Source organism: Epinephelus fuscoguttatus, linkage group LG10 (assembly GCF_011397635.1).
Source record: "Epinephelus fuscoguttatus linkage group LG10, E.fuscoguttatus.final_Chr_v1".
Taxonomy (NCBI): Eukaryota; Metazoa; Chordata; class Actinopteri; order Perciformes; family Serranidae; genus Epinephelus; species Epinephelus fuscoguttatus.
This window is the reverse complement of record NC_064761.1, coordinates 6,123,846-6,136,706: the sequence shown is the minus strand read 5'-3', so window position 1 is coordinate 6,136,706 and position 12,861 is coordinate 6,123,846. Positions and strand designations below refer to the sequence as shown.

Below are 12,861 nucleotides of genomic sequence, written 5' to 3'. Positions count from 1 at the left end.
AAGTCAATATAGAAAAACATTCAACACATCCTACTGTTTGTTTTGAAATATATGTAGTATATTGTACACAAGGCACTCAATGGACATTATGTGAAGTGTAACTTTTGAAAGCTACTGTCAAATTATATTTTATTTTTACTCTCAACTTTAAAGTCAGCATGGCTGACTACACATACAACTGTATGACAATATAAATGATCAAATATGGGCTTTTGTGCAGAAAAGATGTGGGGGTTTTTTCAGTCAAACCAGGCATATCCAAAGTCCAGCCCAGGGCCAGACCTGGCCTGTGGCCCATCACAGAATGTTGGTGAGTCAAGCAAGTTCACTTTGCATTGTTTTCCATTCACCTCAGCATGCAGGGCTATCATACAGTTTGTAGACATGCACCAAGTAGGAACTATACAGCCAGACCTAATGTGTTTTCATAAACAGATGGTAAACAAGCAAACAGACAGTGACCTAATAGCAGACTGCTAGGGAGCAGACATGACCACAGCAAAGAAGTGTAAAGTTGTCAGCAGGGCTGCTGCTTTCAGGAGCGGTGAAAAGTTGAATACTTTCCCACTGAGAGATAAAACAGTTGCATTTGTCTCATTTGTAGCCTATAGGATTTTTTTTTCTTTAATAAGCCATATAATTCGAGAAGCAGCTGGTCCTCCAGGTATTTTCACATTATATAATCTGGCCTCCATTCAGTATAATTTGGACACCCCTGAGGTAAACAAAGACCTGACAGAGTGAAGTGGTAACCAAACAGTAACCTGGTTTAAACTGTAGGTGGCAGCAGAGCGTTATACTGTAGGTTTCTTCACGTAGCAGCTGTCACAGCCCCTCATCACTCTGCAGACAGACGCTGCTCAAAGTGTCCACAGCTACATATATAAATGTGTTTAACTTTAAAGTAATGGGCACGTTATTATTTACATTTGATGTCTAGCTACAGAAATGGGGCATCTTGGGTTTCACTCAGTGTGCAATCATATTCTTCTTTGTCGTAAAAAAGAAAAAGAAAAAAAAGTTTCTGACCATGAATCAGCTTAAGAGAAAACACAACCACACAGTTTGATGAGTGTTATGCCCAGTCTAGGTGTGTCTGGGACACAACATGAAAGGCCCCCATCTTCCCCAAGTCCCAAGTAGGCCACAAGGATACAAATGTGTTTAATGATCGAATATTAATTCATTACAATAAATGGAACAACAGAAGTGAGTGAAATAATAACTTCAGGGTGGACTAAGGCCAAAATAACTAACAAAACAATTCTATCAAGGGAGTAAATGACCTCACCAAATAATAAGAAATAAATGATAAAAATCTTACCTCCCTAACTAAATAAACAGGAGAAAAAAGGGTTAGCAGCAGAACTGGCAGTCCACCCCTACTATACAATATATACAAAAACGCTGTTTCACTACAATACGACAACACAACAATACTACAATTTGTGTGGCCGGTTGGTAGAAAAGGAAAAAGAACTCTACCGACTAGCTCGAAGAAACTGCCATCTTGGTCCTTTAAAAACCCGAACGCCCTTGGTGGCAGCCAATCAGGAACGAGCACAGATCCAATCCACCAATCACCGCCTGGCTGTGGCACACACCTATTTGCATACAGAAAATACAGCACACAGACAACACGCACAGAGAACACATGCAGGAAAACACACACAAACAAAAGAAATTGTGACAACAGTCGTAACAGCCCCATACACCAAGAATTAAACATCCCCCTATGATGTTTAGTTCCATATGAATCACTAATTTCTGGAGAGAGCATCAGAAATCACATTTTCCGTGCCTTTTTTATGACGAATCTGCACATTGAAGTCCTGCAGCAGAAGAGACCAACGCATAAGCTTCTGATTAGAGTTGCGCATGTGGGCAAGAAACACCAACGGGTTATGGTCAGTGAAATTGCCCTGGATGGGCTGTGAACTTGAACCGAGATACACTTCAAAATACTGTAAGGCAAGCAATAGGGCGAGAGCTTCCTTTTCGATTGTGCTGTAGTTGAACTGCTGCCTGTTGAACTTTTTTGAAAAGTGACAGACAGGGTGGTCAATACCCTGATCGTCTTCCCAGGGCTGTTTCAAGACCCTCTGGAGGCAACAGGCAACTTGGAGCCCCCCCAGCCCCCCCGCCAGCACCAGTCTCCGACACTGAGAAGACATGAAGCATTTGTAACAAATCCTTTATTTATAGAAAAATGTAAAATCAAAGCAAAATTGCCTTACATTATTTAAATAACAACAACACACACACACACACAACATGCTTCCTTTCAAAGAAAACAATAACAACAAAATACAAAAATAAATACAATAACTCATTGTGTAAGACAAATATTTGTGTAGTCATTTTAAATTAAATAATCTCATGACAGATTTAAACTGGAGAGCAGATAACCTAATAAGCAGAGGCTTAATGAAGTTATTCTTATTCTTAGTTATTCTTATTTCTTAAGTCACTGTGAACTCAGAATAACTTCCTCCTACCTTCATCTGTTGAGGCAACTAAAGAGGTATGCTGTTGTTGTGGACCAAAATATTTCAACAAAGCACCTTGAGAAAAAAAAAAAGAGCTCAATTATATTTGGTGAGTTTGCTTTAATATTTTTATGCAAGTACAGAACTGTGTGTATGTGCTTCACAAACACTCAACATTTAAGATCTGTATGAAATAATTAATGAACAACAGTTAGCCTACAACTTCAATGCTTCATGTTAACATAATATCTTCCTCTTCTAAATACAAATTAATACAGTTTGGACAGAATAAGATGTTCTACTGACAGCAGAATTGATGTTGGTTTCATTAGTATTAGCATTTGACAACAAATGCATTACTAATGGGAGAAATTAACACTGTCGTTGGCACTAACTTATTGCAGGTACAGTGTCCTGTGTACACAACCATGGCAACACAGCTAATGTCATACAATACACCTCTTCTGTTCAAACAAACAAACACTATGCCTCAAGAGTTTAGAAGCTTCAAGCTGGTCCACTCACTGTCTAACTAATGTTAGCTAGCTGTTTTTGTTGTCATGTTGTGCATTGAACATTAAACTTTTCTGATGCTTGGTGGGACTGGGACAAAGTGGCATGTGGCAATAACTACTTGTAACACATTCTCACTTACCACTGTCTCGTTTTTTTCTTTTCATCCTTCTCATGCTTGTTTTTTCTTTTAGCGTGCAATGAGGGATACGTTCGCTTCTTTAAATGCTGCAGCCCGCACGGCAGCGGCAGCAGCAAGTCAGTTCAGTCAGCTGTAGGGGCCCCATTAGGGAGGTCTCCGACGGGTCGTCGTTGCAGTGTCGCTAAGGGCGTTTCAAGTTGTGTCGTTGATTACAGACTAATGTCAGCAGTCCCTGGAGGCCCCCTCTAGCCACTCGCAAGCAGCAGCAAGTGGGAGTGGGGGGGGGGGGCATTAGGGGGGATTCTGACGTGTTGTTGTTGTTGCAGTGTCTATAGGAGTTCCATTCTTATTGTCATTGATATGGACCAATGTCAGCCGTCTCTGGGGGGGGGCCTTCCAGCTCGGGGCCCTAGGCAATTGCCTAGTTTGCCTAGTGAGAACAGGCGCGCTACACAATAGCGCTTTGGCGGACTCAAGGCAGCCTGGCAAGCGGGGGACCAAACAAAGGTCTTTAACGGACTAACAAGACCCGTGAGAGGAGCCACCACATCTGAAAAGTTTCGACAGAAACCACAATAGTAACCACACATTCCAAGAAAGCATCGCAAAGCTTTCTTGGACTGTGGGACTGGAAAATCAATAATCGCATGCACTTTCTAACGGGCGCAAATGCCCTTGTCCTACCTGCTTACCTAAATATGTTACCGTAGCCTTGCCAAACTCACATTTGGCGAGGTTAAGGGTAAGAGAGGCCTCGCGGAGACGGCTGAAAATGAGGGACAGTGTGTGGAGATGGTCTGACGAGGTGGAGGACTAAGCAACCACATCATCTAAATAGCCTTCACAGTTTTCCACACCAGATAACACACGATGCATAAGACGTTGGAATGTGGCGGGAGCATTTCGCAGCCTGAATGGCATAACGGTGTCATGGAGGAAAGTGTCGGGTGTGACGAAAGCGGAGATGTCAGAGGCCCGTGGCGTTAAAGGAACTTGCCAGTAACCTTTTAAGAAGTCCAGCTTTGTCACAAATTTAGCAGAGCCCACTCAATCAATGCAGTCCTCCATCCTAGGGAGCGGAAAAGAATCGGGTTTGTAACCGAATTTACTTTTCTATAGTCATTGCAAAAATGAGGAGTATTGTCGGGTTTTGGGACCAAAACACACGGAGAGCTCCACGCACTCGTACTGAGGACAGCCAATCCATGCTCAACAAGATAACTCACCTCCAGCTGCATCATGGCCCCTTTAGTCAGATTTACGCGATATGCATGCTGCTTAATGGGTTTGTGGCCCTCCCCATCAATGTCATGGTGCAGGACAGAGGTTTGACGGGGATGGTCGGAAAAAAAGCAACAAGTTATCATCTATCAAAGAAATAATATCTGCGCGAGCCGAATCAGACAGATGAACCAAAAAATTCTCCAAGTTACTCAGTACCTCTGAATTTCTCAGACGAGCGGGCGGCATCAAATCGCTTTTTTCTGCCAACCCGTCGTCACAGAGATGGTACTGAGGAGGAGCAACAGACACGAACATCATGGGCGCAACAGGAGGCAGCTGGGGATCACTCTCTCTGGAAAAATAACGTTTCAACATGTTAATATGACAAACTCTGGATTTTCTTTTCCGATCTGGAGTTTGAACAACATAATCTGTGTCACTGAGTTTTCTCTCCACCGTGTATGGACCTGAAAACTGTGACTGCAAGCTGGATCCAGGTAAGGGAAGCAGCACCAGAACCTTTTCACCAGGTTGGAACACTCTAAGGACAGACTTTTTGTCATAACGACGCTTCATTTTAGTTTGGCTTTGTGCTAGATTTTCACGGGCCAATTGGGCAACTGGTTGGGCTTTCCCACAACTTGACAGGTGTGACAGGTGCGGCAGTATTTTGCCACAGCCGTTTTTAACCCTGGCCAAAAGAAGTTGCGCAACACACGATAATAGGCTACGTTTTTTTAACACCAAGGTGGCCAGCTAAGCTAGAGTCATGTGCTAGACTGAGAACTTGCGGTCTATAGTCTCTTGGCACAACCACCTGATTCACAACATTTAGCTCACTGGAGTCGGGACTCCACCGTCTCATCAAAACACAATTTTCCAGAAAAAAACACAACAGGTCTTCTGTCCTCCTCAGCGGCTACAACAGAGGACAGACACAAAGTTAGAGATGGGTCATTTCTCTGAGCATCAATCAACATTTCCCGTGTAACATTCAAGCTCAGGTCAGCATCAGCAGAGAAAAGATCAGACTCACTGACACATTTCAACACATTTTCACTCTGTGCTGGGGTGCACTGAATATGAGGGCTCTCCCTCATCTAATGTAGCCATAAACGACTCAGCCAAATCCACAGCTTCACCCAGTTTACGAGCCTGTGCACGCGTAATTGCCATAGACTGTATAAAATAAGGTAATTGCGCACACAGGAAACACACTTGGCACAGACAAATCAGAGGAGACAGAAGGGGAGCAGCAGGCAGACACAGCATCAATGGGATCATTAACGACCTCGGGCAGAGGAAACACATTTCATCCGGCCAAGTCGCACGGTGATGTGGTGGTTAGCACTCTCGCCTCACAGCAAGAGGGTTGCCAGTTCGATCCCGGGCGTGGGAGCCGTCCTGTGCGGAGTTTGCATGTTCTCCCCGTGTCAGCGTGGGTTCTCTCCGGGCACTCCGGCTTCCTCCCACAGTCCAAAGACATGCAGACTGGGGACTAGGTTAATTGATAACTCTAAATTGTCCATAGGTGTGAATGTGAGCGTGAATGGTTGTTGTCTCTATTTGTCAGCCCTGCGATAGTCTGGCGACATGAATGAATGAAGTCGTTTCCCAAATTAAACGAAATGCCACCGTGGGAGCACGGCAACTTTCACCTGTCCAAGCGGTGAATGCAAATGGATCATGTGGAGTGGGGAAAACACTAAGTTACGTTTGACAACAAACCCATGAGACACGAAAGGTCTGAAACGAGGGTCAATCTCCGCATTTACCTTTGGTTCAGGTAAAGGCTCCGTGTGTTTGTCAGGCGGGGACGCGGTGTTTATGAAACCCACACCTGCAGGAGTCTTACCAGTTTGTGCTCTTTTTTTGAGAACCGGGCAGGCAGCGATCAAATGACCTGGGTCGTGGCAATAAAAACACTCGCGGCTTTCACCCGCAGCTGGTGATGTGTTTTTACGCATCAGTTTTGGTGACCTTCTGCGCTCAGGCGTTACATTTGAAGCACGAGGTGTCGGTACAGAAAAAAAAACACATTTATGAGCCAAAATGAACTCATCAGCCAGCACGCCTGCATTAGACACCGAGGACACTTTCTGCTCGTTTAAATAAACAAGATTCGCTCCGGCAAACACTTTTTAAATTCCTCGAGCAGAATTAACTCTCGCATTTTCGCCAAAGTTTTGACATGACATGCCTGGCACCATTTATCAAACAAAACACTCTTGTCGCGCGCAAACTCAACGTAAGTCTGGTTGGCAGTTTTATCACGGTTTCTAAATTTTTGTCTGTACACTTCGGGGACAAGCTCATAAGCCTGCAACACAGTCTTTTTCAATATGTCATAATCCAGACTGTCTTCAATTGACAGACTGGCACAGACTTCTTGGGCCTTCCCCGCAAGTTTACACTGTAACAAAAGTGACCAGAACTCCTTGGGCCACGTAAGTGCAGCAGCTATTCGCTCAAAGGCGCTGAAATATGAGTCCATCTTGGACTCACGAAACGGAGGGACTAATGCAATGTGCTTACTGATGTCAAAAGCAGGAGCAGAAACAAAACTTTGGTTAGGAGACACTGGGGTGGAGACAACAGGGGCTCCTCTTTCCACCTCAAGAGCCCTAGATACGGAGATGCATTACTTGCACTTCAAGATGTTTATTTTTGGTCTCCACCTCCTTTATTTGCTGGGCTAAGCGGAGATCCTCTGTGGTCATATTTCCCAGAGAAGGATCAATGACCGGCTCAGGCTGCACACAAGCAGCGCGCACGCCAGCAGCCTCCGCTGCTTTCACATCCGCCACCTGTGCGTCAGCCGCCGCGCCACCCGCAGGCTCAGCCGCCTCAGCAGCTGGTTTGGGTAGCACACCCTGCTCCACCAACTCATCACACAAAATCTGTTTGAGCTCTGCTTTCCGGGCACTGTACGACACATGCACATTATAAAAGTTAGCCACAATTAACAAATCTGCTTTTTGGCACTTACCAAGTTTTGCCAAAGAAGGGCTGGTCACAAATTCATCCAGAGAAAACTCCATAATTCCCCCCACACCAAAAAAACAACCGCCAACCAGAGGAAAAAAATACTCACCAAACTCACCCTAAAACGAAGTGCGAAAAGAAGACTGACGAGCCCCCATATGCCCAGTCTAGGGGTGTCTGGGACACAACATGAAAGGCCCCCATCTTCCCCAAGTCCCAAGTAGGCCACAAGGATACAAATGTGTTTAACGATCGAATATTAATTCATTACAATAAATGGAACAACAGAAGTGAGTGAAATAATAACTTCAGGGTGGACTAAGGCCAAAATAACTAACAAAACAATTCTATCAAGGGAGTAAATAACCTAACCAAATAATAAGAAATAAATGACAAAAATCTTACCTCCCTAACTAAATAAACAGGAGAAAAAAGGGTTAGCAACAGAACTGGCAGTCCACCCCTACTATACAATATATACAAAAACGCCGTTTCACTACAATACGACAACACAACAATACTACAATTTGTGTGGCCGGTTGGGAGAAGAGGAAGGCGCCATCCGCCTGCTAGCTCGAAGAAACTGTCATCTTGGTCCTTTAAATACCCGAACGCCCTTGGCGGCAGCCAATCAGGAACGAGCACAGATCCAATCCACCAATCCCTGCCGGGCTGTGGCACACACCTATTTGCATACAGAAAATACAGCACACAGACAACACGCACAGAGAACACATGCAGGAAAACACACACAAACAACACGAACAAAAGAAATGTTAAAGATTTTTACCTGATGTGGCAGTAAGTTTCAGTTCCTGGGAAACGAAAGTCAAGGAGCATTACCACAGAACATCATCCAGATGCCCCGCCCTTGGCATCGCCTAGACTTCAGCAGGCTATGAATGTGAACACTTCTGCTGCATGCTCAACATTATTTACAGCAAAGCAGATGTTGCATCACTGACTTCATACCATCGAATCCAAAGCAGCATCGAGATAAAAAAAAAAAGAAAGAAAGAAGAAGAAGGAATATTTAGAGAACTTCTGAGTTGAGGAAACAACTAAACGATGAGGTAAGTTATGTATTTCATATCACTGTAGGAGTAGCCTAAATGATAATGTAATTGGCATTTTCTCAGAGTCCCAGAGCCCGAAATTTCAACATTATGAACTTTAAAAGTCGTTTAAATATTTCTCTCCCTCTTATTCTTTGCTGAGTTTTCTCAATATATTTGTTTGTCTTTTCCGTTCTTCCCTTTCAGCCAGGGCCAAAGGGATTTTAAAATTTGTATTTTCTTTCTAATTTCTGTTCGATTGTGTTCTCAAAGTTTTATCCAACATTTTATATGTGGGGCCCATGAGGGAAGTGAATGGACTGAAAAATGGGCCATATGTGGGATTGTCCACAGGTTCCATATTGGCCCCGTGCCAAGTGCCCACATGGGTGGGTTTACCCAAGTGGGCCCCAGATAAGATGCCCAATTTGGGCCCATACGCATTTGGTACCCAGGTTGCCACAGCAATCCCCACGTGGAGCTTGTTTGGGCGAAACCACCCATGTGGGCATTATTGGGTTATTTGTAGGGAGCGTCTTCCATGACCCACACAGTACGGCATTGCACATGGTCGGTAAGACGGCGTTGGTGCAGGCTCACTGTCAGAGGGTTATATAATTCACTTCCACTCCTCACTACTTGGTGTGGGATGGCACTCAATGTGGCGGACCCTCTGTGTAAATACGGAAATGGAGTGGAAGTGGATAGGGTTCAGGGTGTGGTTTGGGAAAGGCCATTTATCTCCTTGTATCATTACCCACCCTCTTTGCTGTGGGACACCATTTTCTGCTTTCATCATGAAGTCCATCTCATCATTGAGTAGAATGTGGTCTCTAGCCTGGGCTTCCCTGAAAATCGAAAGTTAACTGCAGCTTTAAGAGCACTTGTTTGCACTTCCCCTTATGTGATTAACCAAGCAGCAATCTCTGGGGCTGAAAATAGAGACATGTATCACTGCAGGCACATTCTGTTAGCTTACACAAAATAACCAAACAAACTGTGCCCACCACTAGTACAAGACAAGCCCCCCAACATGACGGCCATCTAAACTGTGCCACAATGCTACACTGGAGTGAATACATGAGACCAAATGCAGCAATAATCCACCGTATGATTCATAATATATAAAAACATGATTCACTTTATAAGTAACTAGATGTAACCCTTCCCTTTACCCATATCCTAACCTTAACCACCTCTCTTTGAACTTAAGACTTCATAGCTAAAATGATTTAATTGCTCACTTAGCAGTAGCATAACAAGATGTAGCCTTCCCATGACCCTTACCCTAACCTTAACCACCACTCTTTTGACGTAAAATGTCATAGCTAGCTAATCGCTAGCTTAGTAATTTTTTCGGGACTTCTGCTTCCAGGCCAAGGAGCGAAGGGGGCTGAATGTGGACTGACATGTAGGTGTGGTTGGCGAATCGTGTTGCTGCTCCAGCTGCATTTATACCCACTCAGATGAATAACGCCAACACAGAGGTGCCAGAAACTGCAGTTCATTGAACGGCCACTTGAGGCTGGCTCCAGGAGCCAGTCAGTCCCCATTGATACCCATGTTAAAATGCCCAGCTTCAGTTTTACTCAGAAATAAACATGTTTACAGCCTAGTGCAAAAAACAGTTTTGGTCTCTATAGCTAATTTCAACATTCATGACACTTGAGTGAGGGATGACTTTTTAGAGAACTCACTCGTTTACATTTTATTAAGACTTAGGGGCTGCTTTGAGTGACAGGCTGTTTGCCTATAGTGTCCTCGGCTTCTCAGTCAGATCCACCCCTTGCTCCTTCACAGCTCCACCCTCTTGCCCAAATATAGTCACTACTGGCTCCAAAAAAGCAAGATGACGATGGCCGTAATACCAAACTCAAGGCTTTGAAATGGGAGTCCACAAACCAGTGGGTGATATTACAGTTGCTCTGTCCGTTGTTTTATACAGTCTATGGATCTAACATGCCAGCTAGGACCACTGACTCATCAAACCTTCTGATTTCATTTTGAAGTGGTGCAGCACTGAAAATACTCAGGACATAAAAATACATAGATAGTGGAGTAAAACTAGAGTAAAAACTACTTTTACTCCAAAATATGAAAAAAAGGAATTAGAATAAAAGTATACATTTTATTTAGGAAATGTGGAGAAAAAGTAAAAGTTGACTATGTTGTATGAAGTTCAAAACAGATACCAAAAAAAAAAACTTAACCACTGTAACAAAGTATTGTTACTTTGTTACACCATCTACTGAGTATATTACAGTGAAGTTGCACTGGGGCCCACACTGAATGGGGGTGTGTGACCAAGCGAGTACAGTTGTCAAGGAGTGAGGCCCTACTGACATTGTGCTGCAATAGTTTTTTCCTCTAGAGACCTTCATACTATGTCCAAACCCATCTCTGTCATGGTGTCAAAAAAGTCAGTGGCAAGTAAACAATAACAAAATTATAGGCTTATTCTAAATAAACTATAAAAACTATAAACTTTTGAAAAATATTCAAATGAATATTTTCAAATTGTTTTGGCATTTATGTCATATACATAAAATGATGATTGGTGAGTAATGTGTGTATGTTCAATCTTAAGTCCCTATGTGATCATGCAACTAGACAAAAAGTCTCTGGCAAAGTGAAGCACAAAATCTGTCAAGACTGATGAGCTGAGCACACCAAGGCAGTCCATAGAGACTTGGGTTGGGAACCGGAGGGTCCCCATCTGGACCAAGAAAGGGAGCGTGGACTGGTAGCTGGAGAGGTGCCAGTGCACCTCCGGCAGGCACTGCCGAGGTGCCCCTACTCAGGCACACTGAACCCCCCCAACCCCACTCGGGGCACCTGAGCAAGGCAGCCCCCTCACTCTGACATTTCTCCGCTTAGTGCATGTATAGGTCCTGTTTGTGCATGTGTGTGTTCGGACCTGTGTGTAATTGACAACAAGAGTGAAAAAATTGATTTCCCCTCGGGGATTAATAAAGTATATATATAAAAAAACAAACAAAAAAAGCAAGCAGTCATGCCATTCAAATACAAAAGCAGTTGAAGAAAAGACAGTAGAGAAAAGAACAGGAGGAGAAGATTGCTAAATTATTCGTTTTTTTTCTAACAGTTGCCAGCCCACGGACAAGGCCCCTCCTAGCAGCAGTCCAACAGTTCAGCATGCTTCAGGATCTACCCCGCTGCCCTCAGTGGTGTGTCAAGAAACATGCAGCAGGTAATGTTGGTCTTGATAATCGGAATGTTAGGCTTACATTTTAGATACAAATTTTAAGACAAGGGATGCGTGTTATACATGTATTATGTAGGCTAAACTGTAGGCTACAAGTAAATTAATGTCTCTACCAGGTGGATAGCCAGCCGATGAATTATTATGGTAAGCTAACTGATAGTCAAGTGGATGCTGGCTATTCCTAGCATTAGATAACCATTATATGTACATATTTTCAGTTGCAGGCCTAACCACTCAGAGACAGGGTCAGAACCAGGCAGTTTAGTTGCAGTCAGCCCCTCAAGCGGCCTGACTGAGGCAGGAACTCCTACTGGAGATGACAGAAGCCGGTCAGTACCAGTGATACAGAACAAGAGCAGGAGGACCAGCCACAGCCACTTCAGCCTCACTCCACAGATAGAGGACATTTTGATGAAAATATTATAGAGCCTGCTGTAAAACATTATAACTACAGGGTCTTGTAAACCTAGGGGTCCTTTCCCCAAAAATCAGCATAATTGTTGTTTTTCTGAAGGGTTGTATCATAAAACTACAAAGACCAGTATCAAACCACTGCATAGTTCGCTTTGCTACTCTCCAAAATTGGATTGTGCATACTATGAGCCCTGCTGGCTATTTGGAGACCACAGCTCACCTTGCTATAACAATGCATGGGTGACACGAGTCCTCTGAAATACATGTTGGAGCATGTGTGGTGTATTGGAAACTCCATGGTCTCCATTGATGCACAGCTGGAGAGGGACATGCGTGATGTAGTGCTCTTTTGGAGACAGGTGCTGGAGCACATTGTGAATGTGACGCTAACACTGGCTTCTTGCAACTTAGTGTTTCGGGGACAAGAGACATTTTTGGACAGCCAAACAGTGGACATTTCGTTGCCATTATCGAGATGCTGGCAAGCTATGACCCAGTGCTGCAAGAGCTGATCAAACCACCCAAGGGGTCAGTCAAATACCTCAGCCCCTCTATCCAAAATGAGCTCATATATATTTTGTCACAGTGAGTTGAGAAGGACATTACAGCTGAAATAAACCAAGCTCCATTTTTTTTCAGTTATTATGGACACCACACAAGATCCGTCCAAGCGACATCAGCTTAATCAAGTGTACAGATATGTCACCATACTAAGGAACCTGATGGACATAGCTATCAACGTCAAAGTAACTGAAGCTTTTCTGGAATTTGAGGAGGCATCTGACACATCTGCAAATGAGCTGGAAAACGAAA

The 12,861-nt window shown here is 43.8% G+C and overlaps 1 protein-coding gene and 1 pseudogene across 9 annotated transcripts in view; one reads left to right on the top strand and one right to left on the bottom strand.

Annotated features, from left to right (window-relative positions):
• prpf38a (pre-mRNA processing factor 38A) overlaps positions 1–12,861 on the bottom strand; it is a 53,151-nt gene that overhangs the window by 25,224 nt on the left and 15,066 nt on the right. The window lies entirely within an intron of this gene.
• Positions 1–12,861, top strand: part of LOC125895883 (interferon-induced protein with tetratricopeptide repeats 1-like) — a 69,777-nt pseudogene that overhangs the window by 54,531 nt on the left and 2,385 nt on the right.